Source organism: Gadus macrocephalus, chromosome 23 (assembly GCF_031168955.1).
Source record: "Gadus macrocephalus chromosome 23, ASM3116895v1".
Taxonomy (NCBI): domain Eukaryota; kingdom Metazoa; phylum Chordata; class Actinopteri; order Gadiformes; family Gadidae; genus Gadus; species Gadus macrocephalus.
In genome coordinates this window covers 15,791,647-15,812,649 of record NC_082404.1, presented here as the reverse complement: position 1 = coordinate 15,812,649, position 21,003 = coordinate 15,791,647, and the positions used below count along the sequence as shown (strand labels likewise).

General features: G+C 44.1%; 2 long non-coding RNA genes across 3 annotated transcripts; both read left to right on the top strand.

Moving 5' to 3' along the window:
• Window positions 1-1,249: 1,249 nt before the first annotated feature.
• On the top strand, window positions 1,250-2,726 carry LOC132452780 (uncharacterized). The gene is made up of 2 exons (XR_009524506.1): window positions 1,250-2,075; window positions 2,283-2,726. It is a non-coding gene; the product is annotated as an uncharacterized LOC132452780 (long non-coding RNA).
• A 2,691-nt stretch (window positions 2,727-5,417) lies between these two features.
• LOC132452764 (uncharacterized) lies at window positions 5,418-13,901 on the top strand. 2 transcript variants are annotated; one of them, XR_009524486.1, is made up of 8 exons: window positions 5,418-6,122; window positions 6,777-10,146; window positions 10,383-10,476; window positions 10,724-12,479; window positions 12,568-12,646; window positions 12,753-12,831; window positions 13,062-13,207; window positions 13,393-13,901. It is a non-coding gene; the product is annotated as an uncharacterized LOC132452764 (long non-coding RNA). The 2 variants fall into 2 exon arrangements; XR_009524487.1 differs by having other exon boundaries at window positions 10,383-12,479; window positions 13,085-13,207.
• Window positions 13,902-21,003: the final 7,102 nt, after the last annotated feature.

The following is a 21,003-nucleotide window of genomic DNA, read 5'->3' as shown; positions in this document are numbered from 1 at the left end:
CTGCTGAAGGACAGTCGACGGAGGTCTTGTGGATGAGGGCGTCGCATCATTCCGGGGTCAGGATCCTCCGCTTCTCCATGTAGACGCACCCGTTGGGGTAGGAGCCCAAAGGTCAACAGGCTGACCCCCACATCCAGACCGTTGTCTGCCCCCTCCGCGTTCAACACCCGGCTCATCAGACCCTCTGATAAACACACTCATGGTTCTCAGGTTAGACACACGTCATACGATGACCGATTACCAACATTTCAGACTATCTGAAGACTAAAACTCCATCCGGAGGCCAAATGTCGATGAAATGCAAGAAAAGCAACAGAGCCACGATGTCTGGATGCAGGGGTTTGACTCAGGGCAGAGCAAGCAGGGGCTGGGGGAATAGGAATCCATTCATGGGAGAATCAGGACTCTTTGATTAAGCGATACTTGATTGAGCAACGTTGTCAGATTGACACAAATCAGTACCTTCCTATAGAGCGAGCTCTATAGGAAGGTACTGATTTGTGTCTTTCTATGGACAATCGTCCATTTGCATTGAGGACCTGTAGAACAGAAACCACCACGTAAACCTTCCGAAAAGATTGAAATACCGTACCACAATATTTACAGAATCTCAGTATTCACACAACGGCTTTTCATATCGCATCGTCCCCGCTGATTCCAGACCCTAGAAGAGACTGCGGTGGGCGGGGCGTGGGGGGATGTGAACCAATCACCTTCAGGGAAGCCAGAGATGGTGCGGATGTCCTCCAGCTGGACCTTGGCCTCCAGGGTCATCCTCAGGGTGGACGTGTTGAGGCGCTTCTGCACACACACACACACACACACACACACACACACACACACACACACACACACACACACACACACACACACACACACACGAAGTGAAGACTAGAATAGAGTTGATTTCTAAAATTGCTGGTTTGGTCATGTGATGTTTAATTCAAACCACATCGTATAACATTTATAGCGCCTAGAAGGGCTGCAATAGTAACTAGGGCCCCATCCTATTATTCCCCCTAGCCCTAGATTCGAGCCCTAGCCCTAGAAGTTGTGCGTTCCCTCGGAGGGGTAGGGTGATCCAATACTTAGGGGCAAGAGAGAGGGCCTATTTCCCCTTAAAGTCCCTTGGCAGCTCGCCAGCTCGGTACCTCACTTACAGCCAAGGGAGTATCACGTATGACCCAGGACACGTTGAGAACTCAGCACAGCAAGTGGCTATTTTCCATGTTTCTCAAACTGTTATATATTAAGTTAAATTATTTATCCGTAGACTGGATTTAACTCTACGATCTGAATGTGTAGATTGTCTTATTTTCGACACAAGGGTGACTTCTTCAAACGTGAATGAAAATAGTAGTAGGCTCCTTCCTGTAGTGTAGACACGTCGGTGCTGCGTGTGACGTAGGGGAGCACGTTCACTACGCTAATTTGCATAATATTAATTATAGTGGTGTCACATTTCATAGGGAACGATCTTCACTATCACTTCACTCTTTACTGTGGAGGGAAGTGTTCTCGTTAAGGGGAGAGGAATGGGACAGGGCCTAGTACTCATCTAACGAAGCAAGGATCAACAATATAAAGTCACTGATTAAAATACTAACAGGTAACTGTTGGAAGAGCGAAGAGTAACTTCAATACAAGCACTAGTAACTCAAATGGGTTTGGCTTCTGGACGCAGTGTTCAAACAGATACAGAATAGATGGGAATGAGCGCTGGTGGTGGGGAACAGGACGCTCACTTGAAGAGGCCTCCCATGATCATCATCCCCTCCCCCCTCCCCCTCTTCCTCCTCCACCACCACCACCTCCACCGCCTCCTCCTCCTCCTTCACCTCCTTGTCCCCCTCCTCCTCTTCCCCTCCCCCTCCTCTATGATATGTAAACGAGCGGTTATGGTGGGAGCAGGACGCTCCCTTGAAGAGGCCTCCCATGACCATCATCTCGCCCAGGCGGGGCTCCACGGTGGGCCACGGGGCGTCCCAGAGAGGGCAGCTCGTCGTTGCTGTCCACAGCGTCCACTTCTGGGGGACCAACCCCAAGGAAACATCAACAATCCCCACAGTAAGTAAGTAAGTAAAATCCATTTATAAGGCACATTTAAAAACTGTTTTCATTGGCCAAAGTGCTGTACATGGTGCAACCAAAGGCATATAATAGAACACAGGCCACCTTATATAGGTGGCCTGTGTTCAGACACTGGGTCAAAACCCATAGTATATACACCGTCAATACAAAGACACATTCAGAAACACCATGACCGGGTTTCTTACTTGCAGGAGTGGATGACGTACACCGCGTCGTTGAGGGTGATGCTGGTCTCTGCCATGTTGGTGGACAGGACGACCTGCAGGAGGCAGGGAACAACAACAGGAGATGGACAGGCAAGGGTGGATTCCAGGCAGCTGGGCAGGCAGAGGAGCACACGGGGTGGATGGCAGGCAGCTACGGGGTTGGTGATCCTGGGGCGAGGACAACGCGGAGATTTAAAGGTCCCATGACATGCCACCAGGTGTGGTGTGATTAGCCGTTACAAGCCGTTTTGGAAATCGGCCCCTTATGACATCACAGGTGGGCGTGTCCACCTAGATGTGTGCTGGGTAGATCAGTCTACCAGCCTACCCAGTGGACTGTAGCAAACGTTGCTCATCTCTGCGTCAAGTTATTAAAGATATGTGCAACTGTTTATGATTTGTATTTGTTAATAAACCATAAAGTTACAATCCATCTCGATGGATCCAAATTTTTCTGCATCACATGTAGTCGCATATGTCAGTTTTCACTCTCTATCCCCTACCTGCTCCTTAATCACATCAGTATTCACTGTCTATCCCCTACCTGCTCCTTAATCACATCAGTATTCACTGTCTATCCCCTACCTGCTCCTTATATCAGTACTCACTGTCTATCCCCTACCTGCTCCTTAATCACATATATCAGTATTCACTGTCTATCCCCTACCTTCTCCTTCATCACATATATCAGTATTCACTGTCTATCCCTTACCTGCTCCTTGATCTCATATCAGTATTCACTATAAGTGGTGTTGAAATAATGCGCATCTGTCTGTTAATCAAAGCCATGTGTTGTTACTTATTGCATGTGGAGCCACTAGGGGGCAGTGAATCCACCTCGATGTAGTTCACCTTCAGGCCAACAAGAATAACGCGAAGGAGACACAAAGTGTGTGTGTGTGTGTGTGTGTGTGTGTGTGTGTGTGTGTGTGTGTGTGTGTGTGTGTGTGTGTGTGTGTGTGTGTGTGTGTGTGTGTGTGTGTGTGTGTGTGTGTGGGTGTGTGTGTGTGTGTGTGTGGGTGGGTGTGCATCACCTTGCTTTGGTACCTTTCTGAACACCTTCCGGTAAAAGGTGAAACAGTATGAGGAAGGAAAAAACAAGAGAAGAATCCAACCCAACAAGATTAATGATTTAACAAAGAGATAATAGAGGAAATAGCCCGGCCTAATAAAGAAACATAAATGACATGTGAACGTTGAATCCTGGTCCCTACGACCCAGTCTGACCCTGCTGTGTCTGATGGGACCGGTCATACAGTCAGGAGGTTTAAAAAAGTAATATGGTGATGATTAAAATGATAATTAGAACCCCTAGGACTCCTAATGTGATCCAAATGCTCCAAAGTGGGCTAGAAGATCTCTGAATCTCTCTGGAACAGAAAGAGAAAATATTTATTATTCTTTCTCTACTAAGGATGAGAATAATAACAATGACAGCAAGACACATCCTAATTCCTTCACAATAAACATGACCTACATTTTTTTGAAGATGGCTTATCAGTTACTGGCCCAATGAACATGGTTTAGTAAAGAAGACAACGGACACCCTTTCCTTACTCCCCCAAGTGTAAAAACACAATGTTGCATTTTACACCACGGATGTTTGATTGACTTTGGTCATTTAAAATACGAGTGATTAAAATGTTTTTTGTAATACTTAGATTGAATTGAGAGAGTCGACTTTTCTCTTTATATTTATTTATTTTTGTTTAAATTAATATTGATCTAATAAAAAAAAATACGTACTGGCAATGATGGAAAAGTATAACAAAATGGGGAACAACTTCACGTGACAAATGAAGAAAGAGGGAACAGAAATTGTTTGCTTTGCAAAAAACGTCTGCATTTTTATTTTCTTGCAGTGTATATTGTGTGCTTAATAACCATCAATATATGATTTCATTTCGTCAATAATTTTCAATAAAAAAATAAAGAAACAAAGAAAAGACAAATATTATGCCTCCTCCATTTCGGACACTTCACAGCAAATCTGCTTCAGAAGAACTATACCCTTCAGTATGGAGATTCTCCAACACAGTGGAGCGCCACCACTTCCTGAGATGTGTTACGTCATGCTGTGGAAGATAACAGTATATCAGTCAGAATTAACTTCCAAAGACTGCAATGAGAGTAGACGGTTTGTACTCGACTACATCATAATTTTGCATTAACTTTAGCCATTTCATTTTCGTATATTGTCCTTTATATATATTTGTATGCATCTAGTATACTATTTGAAATTTCGTTTAGATAAATAAGTTGCATGCAATTATAACTATTATTTAAGTGTCTGCTATCGTGGATAAATAGGTTAGCTTAAGGCAGTGGCGTCCCTATGCTGTTTTATTTGGGGCTAAAGCCTCGGATGTTATTTAATTAGACCCGAATATGATCTTTGGGAAAAAAATTAAAAAGATAAAATAAAAATATTCATAAACATTTATAAGTAGCCTAGTCTAGATAGACATAGTCCTTCAGGCAAGAGAATAAACAACAATCTGTTTACCACCTCAAGTGTATTAACCTATCCTATCCCCAGTCAGATCAGTGCACGTGTGTGTGTGTGTGTGTGTGTGTGTGTGTGTGTGTGTGTGTGTGTGTGTGTGTGTGTGTGTGTGTGTGTGTGTGTGTGTGTGTGTGTGTGTGTGTGTGTGTGTGTGTGTGTGCCTCACTTGTATTCATTTACTTAACTAACTTGAATGGAACTTTAGACATTTGGGGATAAGCAGCATAGCAGTCAGGTAGCTATTTAAAGCTATAATAAACCGCGTATTTCGTTTATTTAGATAAAGCGTTATGAAAAAGTTTGCATGCACAATAAAGCATACACATAAATTTGGCGCGCAGCGTTTTCATTTTCACTCTGGGCTAAGCCCCGGATGTTTATGAATCCTAGAAATCTCCACCCAAATCTATTCTCTTGAGTAGAGGCAATAAAAATGCGATATGCGTGGAAGAGAAACGGAAGGAGAGGAGAAAAGGATTAGAGGGGAGAAAGAGAAGAGAGAAGGGGGAGTAGTATTTTTAGTGACCAGAATGTATGTGTGTGTGTGTGTGTGTGTGTGGGGGTGGGGGGGGGGGTATCTATATAGTTTATAGTATAGTATATAGTTAGTATCTCTGTGGTGTATACCTATGGTTTGTATCCGTCGTTTGTGTGTGCATATGGTTTGTATCTATATGTTGTGTGTATCAATATTGTGTGTGAATCTATATGTGTGTATCTGTGGTGTGTGCGTGTGTGACAGTTTGACCACTGTCCCTGTCTGTTTAACTGCCCGTCAATATCGCGCATTGATGGATAGTGCATGAACAGCAAACCTTCAAGCATACAATATACATACAAGCTCTTTATTCAAGCCACAAACAATCTCTCCCTCTCACCATGGCTCCGTACTGCAGACTAAAAGAGTCGGGGTGGGGCTGAGGTGTTTAAATATGGTGTCAGGAAACACCTGCTGCCACTGATTGGCCCAAATTGGGCCAAACCATTTTCCCTTGTGTCAAAGGGGGACACTGGACATTGACATTGGACATTAATGAGCGACAAGCCTCAATGCACTAGTGAAAATCACTGATCTAAAAGTTGAAATGAACTTTAACATGCATGCTGTATATATGATGAGTTTATTCATGGTTGACCTGCAATATGCCACAGTATTATAATCCCCCTGTTGATTGAGCCTGTCTAGTGGGAGGGGCCATGGGGTATAAAAGGGCTGAGCTGCTGTCCTTCTGACAGTCTGCTGGATGCTGTTGCCAGAAGAGGTTGTCTGTGTTGAGCAGGGTGCTCAGCTCTCCACAAGATGCTAAATATTTACTGAGGTGATTATTCCATCATGTTGTAAATTATGGTTAAATATACTCAGTGATTGAGTTTAATTTGCATTTATTTTGCTAATGGATTATGATTTATTGACATTATTTTAAGTACCGGTTTTTGATTTTGAATATGCTTGATTTATTAGAGAATATTTAATAATTGATTTTGATAGAATTATTTGTATTTGGAATTTGGTTTTGAATGTTTTTATTTTACTATTTTCAGATATTTGGGGGTTGGCCTCCTCTGTATACTTGGCACTTATCTGACACTGGGGGAATGAATGTTGTTAAAAACCTATTTGCAACTGTGTGCCTTGCCATCCTTTGGGTTTGAAAGTCCGGTGTATGATGGTTACATTACCTTCACGTTTGTGTGTGTGTCGCACAGTAAGGTGAATTGATAGAAGACTTTTTTCGTTTTGAAGTATGAATCTAAATCCGACTCATCCCTTTAATTAAAATGAGGGAGGTCATTTAAGATCAAACACAGAGCTGAAATAGCCTCTCACTGTTGCCAAGAAGACCACAGGTCGCGGAACCTGCATTGAGTTTTACTAATTAGCTCAATTAGCATTGAGTTTTACTAATTAGGGATTGTGGTGGTTTAACTCATTTGAAATTTGGACCATGAGTAAACTGTTCCTTCCTTCAAAGGTCTATCATGGATACTTAACTGCAGTTCTGTGAGTATCCCAACTTAACCATGAAGATGAACTGCAAACTGTAAGTCATTAATATCTCATTACTCTTGGGCACATTGATGTATTTTGGCTTCCTGGTGAGTTAACCTGTTACCTGAAGGTTGATCTGAGTAGCAAGGATGTTTTATTGGTTCTTGGGTTACTTAGGGATTTGATTTATGTTGGTTTTAATGATTTGTTAAAATGGTTACAGGCTCCAAGTTATTGTTGTAAGCTGGTGCAATGGGTTGGGTTCTGACATCTGCAGTCTTCTTTCATTCTACTCTCCTGAGCTCTGCATCTTCATCACATGAGTGTTGCTTTACTGATGAGGGTGAGGTCTGAGTGAGCAGAGGTGCATACTGGGATACAGAGCTGTCTGAAGTCTACAGGTCTGTAGACACGCCCCCTCAGGGGAAACGGAGTGTTTGAGAATCTGTCGTGACGTCAGTTACATGGACTGGAATGTTCTTAAAGATGGAGACAGGGATTCAGAAGGAGAAACACCAGGGGGAGATGAGGGGGCTCCTCATCTCAACGGCTAAAACACAACTTCAGTCTGACAGAGAACCATGGAACACATTCAACAGTCCCCTCCAGGCATCGGGACTCCTCAGGAAGGTTTCATTTCCAAGGTCTTATTTGGGGCCATCCCCATATGGATCCTGCTCCTCAAGAGCCACCCCCCTCCACTGGGTGGTCTACTGAACAGATGACCTCCTTCCTGTCCTCAGGCTGACTAAAGCTGCACCGTTTGCGTCTGTGAAGGCCCCTCATTCAGGAAACCACTTGACTACAAAGACATGACTTCAGAGACGTTGAATCAACCTGGGACATATTTTGGAGACGCAAAGCATAATCCATCACCAATGTGGGATGCCACTGAAGAATGTTGTGCATAATTTTTCATCTCTGGAGAAGTTGGTTGTTCTGTTATGGGTGCCCTGGCAGGAGGCCTGGGGAGGGGGGGGAATGGGGAATGATGGAATGTTATTTGGCATGAGGTTTTTACCCTGCATGATTGTTTGGCCTTTTATGGCTCAGTGGTGTGTGAGTGTGTTTGGGTTTGACATGAGATGTAAGATTTTTGAGGGTTCTACTGTGTGTGTCTCCCACTCAAACCTGGCATGGGGTTCTACGTGCCTGGCCTGGGTTCTATGTGTGTGTCCGGCTTGCTTTGACCGTGATAATGTTCATACGGGGGTCTGTGTGATTGGCTTGGGATATTGGAATGGTCAACTAAATCATACCTGATGGACGGCCACACGTTTACTCAAGGGCCTCCAGTAGGCATGAAGAGCCCTGAGCGACGCTCCAGAGCGATATCCAACACACTGGGCAGGAAGGAGAGTATCCAACTAAAGTGTAAAAGGATGCAAGCGGCGTGTTCAGATCAGTGACTTCAAATTAGGACTACACCAATCAGGATCAATGGAGGATGGACACCAAAAGGAATTCCACAAGGAGAGTCTGACGTTGGAAAGGGACCTAAATGGATTTTCAAGATGACCTTCAGACCTGTAATGAGACGGCTCTTCCTACCTGGCCCGATTGATGGAGAGCCCTGTGGAAACCTTCACTGGGGCTTCAAGGTATAAAGAGGAGACTGTTTCAATGGTATTCCATGGTACTCTGAAGACCGTTGTTGTGTTCCACTGGCTGAGGGGAAGAACCCACAAATCTTTCTCTTGACCGTTCTCCTCTGAGAATCCTGGTGCCATCTTGAAGGATATTCCAGCTCATGTAACTGATGTCACGACAGTTTCTTAAACACTTGGTTTCTCCTGAGGGGCGTGTCTATAGAACGGAAGACTTCAGACAGCACTGTATCCCAGCATGTATCTCTGCTCACTCAGACCACACCCCCATGAGTAGGATGCAACACTCTAGTGATGGAGATGTAGAGTTTTATAAGTAACAAGGGAGCAGACTAAGGTGATTAGAACACAATGGAATGTCCAGTCTGTAAATCTTTAAACCATGAAGATGGTTGGATAGTTCAGGAATTGGGCTTCTTTTTATTATGGGCAGTCCTTTCACTCGGATGCCCACGATGATGCCCATGATTTGCTGTTGGTGATGAGGCGGTCAGGGTGACGTTGCAGGGCTATGGTCGGCTCTCTGCTCAACGTTTAGATTTGCTCTGTATGGTTTATACCCGGAATAATCTAGATAATTGTAAAATGTATACACGGTTTTGTATTGAATGATTTTAGTTTTAAAGTTGTTGTGGGACGTACATGGTAGTTTGGTTCTTCGTATGGTTTTGAGTGATATAACTTGTACACACCGGGTGCATAATAATGTAAAGGTACACTGAATAGTAATGACCAACAGCAACAAACAGATCTCCTCAAGGTAAGTCTGTTGGCTGTGTTTTAATGAAGACCATCGCTGGACTTCAGGATCTTCCTCCGTTCAGCTCAAGGTGAGGCGCTGGTTCTGTTTTTTCTTTGGTTGGTTCCGGCCGGAATGTTCGGATTCCAGTCGGACGGTTTGTGCTTCCCGCCGTGGAAGGTTCTGAGTGCGGTCACTTGATTTAGTCCCAATGGTTAGCATAGAACGTTGTAGTCTTGACAACCATAAGAAACCACCTGGCAGTTTGTTGGACTGGAGTCCCCTGAGGGAATCTGGCGGAACGTTCTGGATTGTATTTGCGTAACCTCGAGCCGTTTCCTATTCTATTTCAGTCGGTTTCGATTGGGAATTGTTGCCCCTATCTAAAACAACTTAAGTCTGATATTAAATACATACTCATGCGTACGTCGTACAATATGTTGATAAATTCCGATGGTTGCGCCGTACTTTTAACCACGATGACGTGACGGGACTCTCACTGCGTACAAAACGGCGTTCTACTTGCGGGCCCATTTTTGACATCAGGGGAGGCTGAAAATCATTTCAAGGTGGAAGCTAATTTGACATTTCTTCAACGGAACCCAGCACCTGAATATGGCTGAGTATATTTGATTTAATATCGATACTGCTTAGAGTTCTTTGTTACTTCAACTTTTGTATGTTCTTAATATCTGCTGTCATTAATTGCCACAGAAGTTAAACCCTACCCAATGGAATGACGTTAAACAACGACTTTGGTTCAGTTACCAACTTCATAATATCAAAGCTAAAATACACATGTTACAATAGAAGATACTCTAGTCTAGAACTGTACAAGGTTAAAAAGGTAACATGTAGTTTGTCCCAAGGTGTTTGCCTCCTCACCCAGAGCAAGACCTCCACCTCCGCACCCAGAGCCAGACCTCCACCTCCTCACCCAGAGCCAGACCTCCAACTCCTCACCAAGAGACAGACCTCCACCTCCAGTCAGAAGTCCTCCAGAACAGGTCAGTGCTCTGTGTGAGTAGTCTTCTCAGGTCAGTTTCAATGCATGGCCTGAACCACTTCTTTAAACTTGTGGAAAGCTCCGTCTTCATTCCCGAAAACGGGATGCTCATGTCTGGTCTCAAGTCTTTTCTAGCCTTGAGTTATAAAATAATAGTTCAATCAATTGTGCAACACTTTCGGATGAGTCAATTAAGTTTATTGTTGGGCAAATGCTGATATAAACCTGCTGCTGTAGCTGAACTGAGAGGCTGGGGACCAGAGGCTTGTGGTGCCAGGGTGGACCGGAGACTGAGGCTGGAGACCAGGGGCCCACAGCACCGGACCAGAGGGTAACCATCACCAAGCTCATCTGAAACACTAAAATCCACGGTAGTTTAGGTCTAGTTTTGATCATCTTATGACTTTAAATCTGTGCCAAGCTGTGATTTTAGTTAATTTATACGGGGGTTATGTAGTAGTCATATGAGCCATTAATGTTACTAGTGCTCCTACGACCGTAGTGGATGAATTGCTGAATGCGACAATCTGCAGACATTGTCTAATTTAAGTGTTTAAATTTGTATTCCATTTTACAAGTGAACCTCAGATGCAGGAGGTGGGGTGTGTTGCGTCACCAGGTGATTTACTGCTGAGATGAACTGGGTTTGTAACCAGACCAGGAATCCATGTCTGGAGGAGCCGTGCTGATGGAGGACCCGTGCTGAAGGAGCTGTTGGAGGAGTCGTGCTGAAGGCCCTGCCTGGTGAAGGACCTGCCTGGTGAAGGACGTCTGTCATGGGGTAGATGGAGCTTGACTCGGAAGTGATCATCACTGCTACCACAAACTACCGGCGTTTGTACCATATATACCAGACGACTACATCTGTTTTACCACATGTTGAAGCAAGACTTCCGCTGTTTTTCCAGACTAGCTGTAAGTCCACACAAGAAGCGAATTGAGCGACCAAATCGCCGGAAGTCATTCACTTTCTATGGGCAAAAGCGACCAAAGCGACCAACGCTACCAGCGGCCAAAGTTGAGCGACCAGAGTGTCAAAAAGAAGTTGAAAACTTTTTAACTTTATGCAAATGACTATTATTCGCTTCAGCGGCCAAACACTGACAGCCAATCGGAATGTAGACGCTCTTCGCTTGCGTGGATCCCAGGGAACATCGGCAGGCACTTTGGTTCCTACCTACCTTTATTCACTCACTGAACAAAATGTCGGCTGAAGTATTAATCGCGGCTGTAACTGGGCACCCGGTGTTGTACGAACCCACCCTTTTTCAGTTCAGAGATCGAAACGCCATGGGGGTTTGGATATCAAGTGATGATAAGCGGGAGTATTTATAGGCTACATCTAGAACGTTCGTATTTAAGCGGGAATCATTTTAATTTGCTCTAAATGCCACCAATCTAACCAACCAATCGCGTGTAGCATGCTTTAAACAAAACCAAAAAAAAATTGAAATCGTCACATAAACAAACTAATCGACAAGACGAGGGATAAATGACAAGGGATATATCTCTTGTCTTTTATCCCTCTATTCCCCACTATTCACGGAGCCTGAGGTGAATAATTGTTAATTAAATAGTCTAGATAGATAGATAGCCTAGTCAAGTCTTTATTAATACCAAACGACACAAATCGTCGGGAATCCATTTAGGTGGTTCGGCCCACACAGGACAGTAGCCTACAAGACCACACAGAACAAGTCTGACTGGACATACACACAATACATCACATTAAAACTAGACACGCGTTGATAGATAGATAGACAGAAAGGCCTAGATATATAGATATATTCCATTATTTGCCTTGCGGAGCCAACCAGTCCTGTGCACGTATGCAAATTAGCCATGTGCGACAATGACTATTTGTTTTGAATGCAACGAATGAGTGCAGATCATGATTTGCAGATCCAGATCAGTGAAACATATTTCAACTACTACAGCACGCAGGGTTTTTTGTTCTCGGTTGTAATTAGCCTACATTTTAGGATTTTTTTTTATATTGGGGGGAATCCCTGTCCTACTTGTTGTCGAAGCACTTTATCGAACAAGCAAAACCGTCTCGGCAATATGGCCAAGGTGTATGGGAGAGTTCACTATTTGATATGGCTGTCTGTAGGGCCTACTAAACGCATACGGCTCCTTTTAAATGCTTCTGCATAATTGAATTGTACGTCATGAGCGACCAAAGCGAACAGAAAAATTCGTAGGGAAACTTTGTGAGCGACCAAAGCGTCTTCGCTCCTGGTGTGGACGTACAGTAGGACTCTGTCTGAGGAGAGCTGCTGGAGGAGCTGAGACGCTGGAGGATGACTAGGAATCGACCAACAAGGATTCCTCGTAAGTTTGTTTTTAGTTACATGGTTGACTTAAAGGACAAAATACAGCTGTTATGCGTTAACCAACTACCGCTGTGTTTTCTTACTAGAACGTGTTCCTGGAGAGGAGGCGAGCTGGTAGGGGAGCCGTGAATCTGGAGGATGAACATCACTCTACAAACAAGGATTGTAAGTTTGTATTAACCAAACAAACCGGGAATAAAGGGCTTAAAAATAAGACCAACTACATGTTCGTTACCAGACTTTGGGGCCAGACTCGCTCTGTTTGTTCCAGACCACGACTCTGGCTGTGGAGAGCTGATGGAGGAGCCAAGACTCTGGAGGACGACATCGCTCCACCAACCAGGATCCTCGTAAGTTTGCCTAAAATAAACAGTGGACTTGTTGTAACACAGGATTAGTTTGTCCAGTACAAGTTCCGGCATACTATTGTGGTTGTTTACCAGACAAACTACAGCTGCTACTTTGTTATTAGAGCCCAACTACTCCTGTGTTTGTGACCTTACATTAGAGCCCAACTACTCCTGTGTTTGTTACCTTTCATTAGGGACAAAGTACTACTGTGTTTGTTACCTTACATCAGAGACAAATTGCGTTTCTAACCAGACCAGGAATCTGGAGGATGGAGATGGAGAAGCCGTACATCTGGAAGGAAAATCCTGAGGATCACCAGCACTCTACCATCAAGGATTCCTCATAAGTTTGCATTATCTGGACATGGTGGACTAGGTAGGGGGTTGGGGTTTCAACTCTCAAACCAATGGTGCCGGATTCAAGTCCTCAGAATACAGTGATGTGTCCTTGAGCAAGGCGCCCTAAAGCCTGACTGCTCCTTAATGACTTATCTTTGGTTCAGATAATGTTGCATCTTTTGAATAATGAACCTAATCAATGTCCTTGTTTGGTCCGGGCAGACGCACCTGAGCTGAACCTCACCTGATCCTGTTTGGTCGGGGGTAGACACACCTGAACTAAACCCGCCCTGATCCTGACATCCTGCTGGTCCCGTCTCCTCAGTTCATCTGAGCCTTGTCCTCCAGAAGACCTGCTGAGCTCAGCAGTCTGAGGCTGATGGATCACTGACCTCCAGTGGGAGTGATCTTCTTGACCTCACTACTTCACTACTCTCTACTGCTTCCTCTTTTCTTCCTTCTCTCTGGTTCAAATCTTTACACTGAAGGCGCGTCTTCCTGCCCTCAGAGAGTTTAGCGTTAGGGTTGAGAGTCAGGGTTTAGAGTCAGGGACAGAGCTGGTCAGGGAGGACTGCTTTTACACAAACCTCTTCACTTGCTTTCGGAATGGTGGTGACATTTCGAAAAGATTAACTTGGAAAATGTTTTCCTCTGCTTTCCTTTATAATATTGTATTACATTTCTGTCAAGTGTTTTTGTTTTCATATATTAAAATCCCACATTGACTTCTACATGTTTGGTGAGGTTCATTTAATTGTCCTTTCACTTGGTTAGTGTCAAGCTAAACTCCTGCAATACATTTAATATACATGATTGTTATTCAGCAATGTTCACATAATCCATTTTGTAAAAATATGAAACCTCCTTATTGCTACTAAATCCAAGCCTATTCATGTATTTAACAATGTACATACTGCCCCGCAGGCCATTCTCTGCTACTACAACGCAAATGTTGATTTCCTGAGTGGTAGACATTCCTGGGGCCGGGTCGCCACATATGGTGGAGAATCGACCGAGGACTCGACCAAGCTACGGACCATTTTTTTGAGTGAACGCCAGCCTCCAAAGCAGCCTTGACACAGCCGGAGACGAGGCAGCGGGAGCAGCTCCGCTTCAGGAGGGGCGCCGCTCCAACATGAGGCCCCGAAGCTTCAAAGGGTAGAGGAGTGTGGCAACCCGGATCCGGCCCAGCACCCCTGGAAGCAGTCTACCCCCAGATGGCGCCATTGAGGGCGTTGGAGCGGGGGCCAATTGACTAAATGCAGAGCACCTGAGGAACAGGTGGAGAAGCAGGGCTTGAATAGCCTGCTTCTCCACTCAATCAGGGCTCTCAGCCATGTGGCTCGGGCAAGGAGAGACAGGTTCTCGTGGGTTAGGACCGTCGATTCCTCCCAGGTTTCTCGTTGTGTTATTTTCAGTATGAGACTTTTTGGATTAAACGGGCCTTTTTGCCCAGTAAAGTTGTGTCCGGTTTGGGGAGGAGGCGGTTCACTGGAGAAGGCGGGTTGCCAGAATATACAGTACATCGTTTTTCAAAAAGTCTTTGAAAATGGCTGATTACAACTTTATAGGCCTAATACCAATAAAATTATCAATATTAATACATAACAATTGGTGTAATCCGTTGGAGATGGTTTTATTTTAAATCTGTGTAGAAGACAATTCCACTGACGGTACATTAAGATAATGGACGCATGTTACAACTCATCCATTCATTGCCTTTAAAGATGAATTTAAGTTTCGTAAAAGAAAATAGTGGGATCATAAGGATGACAAAAATGTCAACGCTTTTCAAGGGACCAAACAGAAATTGTTTATTTAGTCAGAAAACGTCTCATTCCCATTAATCCAGATACATGTTTCTTTGCTCTTGGACGTGTGCTCTGTGGTGTGTCACCAAGGTCGTCCATGTTGCTGTTGTTGTTGTGGTGCTGAAGTTGCCTCGGTTGTACCCATCACATTGTCCGTTTGACCTTTTCAAAGTCTTTCTCTGTTGCAGAATAAAAATATCCTCCCAGTCCAACTCAGATGAAGACACCTGGCAACATAGCGGCAGACTGTAATCCCAGCAGAGAACTCAGAGGTCAGAATCAGCCCCTACAGACCACACCTACTCACCTTTTACACACCTCAGCCTCACTCCTGAAGCTGGTCAGTCCCTCCTACAAAGCACCCCCCCCTTCCCCCCCTTCTACTGTTACACCCCTAAATTACAACGTAAACAAGGATCCTGGCTCCTGCGACGAAGGTCTTACCCTGCTGTGTCTGATGGTGCGGTAATAAGGTCAGGAGGTTGAACCCGTTATCTCACAGAGGAACGACTTCCGCCTCGTGCCCACTGCACCGTCAGTCAACGGACGTGGGAAGGCGTGGCTGACGGATGGGGGAGTAGTCTTTGCAGAGGCATCCGTCAGCCAATCAAATCGCTTCGCCGGGTTCTTCTCGCTTCTTCCTGCTTGTTGCGATGCAAGATTACCCGCTTTCCCGCTTTCCAGTATCGTTAGAGCCCGAGTCGCGTCACAGTGCTTAAATTTGCATACGCGATCTGATTGGATGACGGAACCGTCGCTGCTGAAAAAGTTGAACATTTTTCAACTTTCTGACGGTGGCGAACGCTCCAACTGAACGGACGGATCCACAATGCATTGCGCGTCCGTCCCCATTCAATGTCAATGGGCAACGGTCAACTGACGGAGGTAGTGGGCACGGGGCGTTCCTGAGAAGAGGGTTCAGTACTTTGGTTGTTTGAGCTCCTTCCTCGTCCTTCTTTGGCCGAGAAGTAACAATGTTATATTAATAATAGCTTCATAATCCTATTTGTAAAACTACACAGTCCCACATCACTCATAAATAACCCAGAAGTAACCTCCCCACCTTTCTCAAGAAATTCTATAAAAATTAAAATGTGTAGTAAACATGTTATTAATGAATGCTGAAAGTAGTGGTTTTACCTTTATCGGTTATATGATATATAAACTGTTGATGGCGATGATTAAAATGATAACGGGATCCACGACTCCTAAAATGATCCCAACTGTGCTAGAAGATCCCTCTGAACAGAAAAAGAGAATGTTGCTTATTCTTTCAATAATAATAATAACACTCATAACAATGACTGCAATACACATCCTAATACCTTCACATTAAACATGTTTCAATCACGTTGTCTAAGGTGGCTCCTCAGTTACTGGTCCAGTTAACATGGCTCAGTAAAGAAGACAATGGAGACCTTTGCCTTACCCCCCCATGTGTTGTAAACAGAATGTCGCTTTTTCCCACCACAGGTGTTTTAGCATCACACAGATTGCTTTTGTATTTACACCAAGAGCCTACCTACAATAGGGTCTTCCAATATCTTAAGTTCAATGTGGGTTACGTCTTCTTCGTCTGCGTACCTGAGAGTACACCTGTACGTCCCTTCACTCTGGGCTGATGAGGTCACATACAGCAGGAGGCTGCCTGATTCAGACAGGTCTCTTACATGCTGCTGCCACTCTGTTTCCACCACCTCCTCTTGTCCTGGTTGTCTTCTGAGGATGGTCTGGTTGTGGTTGAAGGTCCAGGTGATGTCATCGAGCCCCGAGGCGTTACAAGGGAGTAACGCCTCACTCTTGGAAAGATTTTCCATTGGAGCTGAATTAGATGGACACACAAGTGAACAAACGATCAGACATATAAGATATTGTTATGAAATCTGCAGAGATTTTGAACCATGACACCATTTAACCTATTTTGACCAATGGAGAACACAAATCCCAGACCAATGATGTCAATGGTCCAACCTTCTGCCAATTCTCAGCGGAAGTGGAGTAGACATTGCAGACCAAAATATTCTCACGATAAAAATATGAAGCAGTACTCTCTTATGTTAGCTATTCCTGAGTGTGACGGTTTCCCCTTAAAATGCAACCACTCGAAATTGGATTGCAACATTTCTAATCAATGCTTTGCTACTGACTGTTGTTTCTCTGATAGTCAAAGACTTACGGTGTAACCTCATCGTGGCTTTCCTTGCACTGTTCATTTTGGACTAAGCAGCTGTATGTCGATTCTGTGTCATTGTAAACAGTCCTTAAGGAGCCACTGATGTCATAGAGTCCCTGGTCATCTTCATGGACCTCGGTTGTGTTCTGGAGGACAGTAGCCGGGCGAGGACAGGTGACAGTGTTGTTCAGTAGCACAATGTCCACTCTAGTAACAGGAGCTGCAACGACATGACACCACATTAAAACAAGAAACTAATAGTTACTATGCCTCATTTGGTTTGCTGCATTTACATTGATACTGATATCAATGGCGTAGTTAGGTATTATTGCTAACCACACCATGAACATAAGAAAACATGTACCAAAATACACACACAACTGACATGGGAACGTTGCAATGTTATTTTGTGGTTGAACACGAGGAACCGGCAAGGAACAAAGGAGGTGAACCAGTATAATTGGGGAGAGAGCGATCGGGGAATGAGTTGAAGGTGGGAAGACGGACAAGAACACACAGGTGAGGGGAAGGCCATGAATGCAGGCCGGAGACGGAAGGTGAGTGAACAGTCTAGCGACATCTGGTGGACAAGGGGGGAACAAACCCAAAACAACACAAGGACAAGGAAAGATCATGACAATGATTGTTTATAGGCCCTGGGGCAAAGGCAAAGGGTCTTGTGATTGTTTAGTACATGTAGAGGGAATACACACATTTTTACATTATAACCTGATCCAAAAATGAGTTATTTGTAAACAAACTCAGGTTGGTTTGGCGACCTCATTCAGTTTCCAAAAAGTAAATCCGGTTTGACATGGCACACCCAAAAGGGTGAATGGAAAAAACAAACCAATCCAAACTACAGGAGAGGAGGAGTGGCCCTGCAACAGGAACCACAACACCTTTCTTCCTCCCCAGATCATGTTATCGTTCCAATGAAGTGAAGTTGAGTCGTCAAGCTGCAGACTGAGAGACCCAAGAGGCACGAAGGAAGAATAAGATGGCAGAACTCAATGGTGTTCTGGTCCGAACAGCCGTGTTCCTCATGGTGGAGGTCCTCGTTCAGGGAGGTAAGCTTGACTAATATGGAGACATTACCTTATTTATGATTTTTTGGGGATTATTTGGAGATCTAAAGGTGAAAAGGTAAAGGTAAATCTACACATGGGGATATGTCTCACAATATCGTTGACATTGTAATTATGCCATTTTGTCACCATTGCTGATTAAACAATTCTGTAATTTAGAGAAAACACGCGTAATATCCTGTGGATTTTTTTATGTCCGTGTCACAGAGCGGGATCTTCTCAGACACTGATTATAACATATCACAATATAGTAGGCCTGCTACTAGATACAAATCATAGAGACACCATTGAAAAATTCCACCTGAGGATAAACCCGCCTGAATACTGTGTTTTGCAGTCAGTCATTCTAAGTATTGGTTTATTAAGGTTTACCTACAGGTGTGTACTGTTGTGAGATAGGAGTAAAAGAGGTTAGGGTTAGGGTTGCTTGTCGGTGGACGTTTGGTCTATGCATCACATGGTTTGCACTAAGGGTTTAACTTCTAAATATCTATCAGTATGACAATATGCTATGGCAGCGGCTCTGAAAGGAGAATGCTATATGTCAGACTACTCAGACCGTAGGCCATTCGGAGGATGAGATATATGGGAATATTTTAATTTGTTTTATAGATTGTATTTTTGTCCTTGGTTCCCAAATGGAAAAAATAATTACGATTCTTATGTTGCTTTCATTAATTGCATGTTATTTATTTAACAATGTAGCAATGGAAAAATATACGGGTGTTACTGTTCATCCCTCAATATGGATCCCCCCTATGTTTTTTAAAATGGTATTGACCAGGTGCTGTTCAATCTCCAGACACCCCGGTGGGCTGTGTGTTTGGGGGCAGCTGTGTGCTGCCTTGCCGCTTCCAGCCAAACAGTGGTACGATCCTCCACTGGGTCAAGAAGTGGGATGGGGAGGATGTTCAGGTCCACTCCTGGTACCGGGACCAGGACCAACTGGTATACCAGGACCCTCTCTACGAGGGAAGGACCTCCCTGATCTCAGGGAGCGACGCATCCCTTCGTCTGGCCAGGGTGAACCTCCAGGACCAGGGCAGGTACTTGTGTTTAGCCAGCACTTCAGAGGACGACTGGATGACCAGCGTCACCCTGACAGTGAGAGGTGAGCTCAATTTACATTTGTATAGGATTCCATCCTATAAATAAATATATATGTTATATTGAGCAAACGTTAGCTGTTTGAGTTTCTTGTTTTAACGCGGTACCATGTTGTTGCAGCTCCTGTTACTAAAGTGGACATTGTGCTAGTGAACAACATTGTCACCTGTAAGTCTGGAGGAATCTATCCAAGACCAGAGCTCACCTGGTCCGTCAGTCCTCGCCCGGCTACTGTCCTCCAGAACACAACCGAGGTCCATGAAGATGACCAGGGACTCTATGACATCAGCGGCTCCTTAAGGACTGTTTACAGTGACACAGTCTCGGCCTACAGCTGCTCAGTCCAAAATGAACACAGTGCAAGGAAAGCCACGATGAGGTTACACCGTAAGTTTTTTAATATCAGAATGGCAACAGTCAGAAGTAAAGCGTAGATTAGAACTGGTGCAATACAATTTTCAATGGTGGCAACTTAAAGGGATATGTCACGCTCGCTTATTGCTAACATAAGACAGTGCTGCTTCAAATGTGTCTTGTAAACATATTGTGGTCTGCAACATCTACTAAATGTCGTCATGGTCCAATTAAGATTTCATAACAATCTATTGTCTGTCCGTCGGTCTGTGTGTCCACTTGTGTGTCTATCTTCATCAGCTCTAATGAAAAGTGTTCCGAAGAGTGAGGTGGTACTCCCGTGTTACGCCTCGGGGCTCGATGACATCACCTGGACCTTCAACCACAACCAGACCATCCTCAGAAGACAAGCAGGACAAGAGAAGGTGGTGGAAACAGAGTGGCAGCAGCATATAAGAGACCTGTCTGAATCAGGCAGCCTCCTGCTGTATGTGACCTCATCAGCCCAGAGTGAAGGGACGTACAGGTGTACTCTCAGGTACGCAGACGAAGAAGAAGTAACCCACATTGAACTGAAGATACTGGAGGACCCTATGGCAGGTAGGCTCTTGGTGAAAATACAAAAGCAATCTGTGTGATGCTAAAACATCCGTGGTGTGAAAAAGCGACATTGTGTTTTCAACACTTAGCTGATAAGCCACCTTAGGCATTGGGTTTAAAACATTGTTATCTAGGTCTTGTTTAATGTAAAGGTGTTAGGATGCGTCTTGCTATCATTGTTTCTGTAACTTTTTTTCCCCTCAAATTCGGTAAAAGTCATACTGCAGCCTAAACCGTAAGTGGACAGCTCTTGAAATGTTCAGGTATAGTTACCAATAACCCCCTCTACCCATAAACCCAAATTTGTGGTACTGCACCCAAAGGTGGCGCTTTTGTTAAAAAATCATGAATTAGGCTTATTTCTCCTCACCAGATTGACCTGGACTGGATAAAACCCTGTGTATACTTTTCCCACAATTTCATATTAAAGCTAAACATGATAAAAAGATCAAAAAATCGCCACATCAAATCTTTAGACTAAGCCTCACAAAAATCATAGAACAAAATTTGTTTTACTTAGTTCCATTTGAGAAATATTGGCCAATAAAGTTGGAGCAGTTAGCCCATTTTTCTTACATGACCATTTTGTTATTGTATAAAAAAAAACATAAGACTATTATTAGGTTGATACCAATGCCCCCCACTACTAATAAACCCAAATTGTTTTTCTGCACCCAAAGGTGGCGAACTTATGAACTAG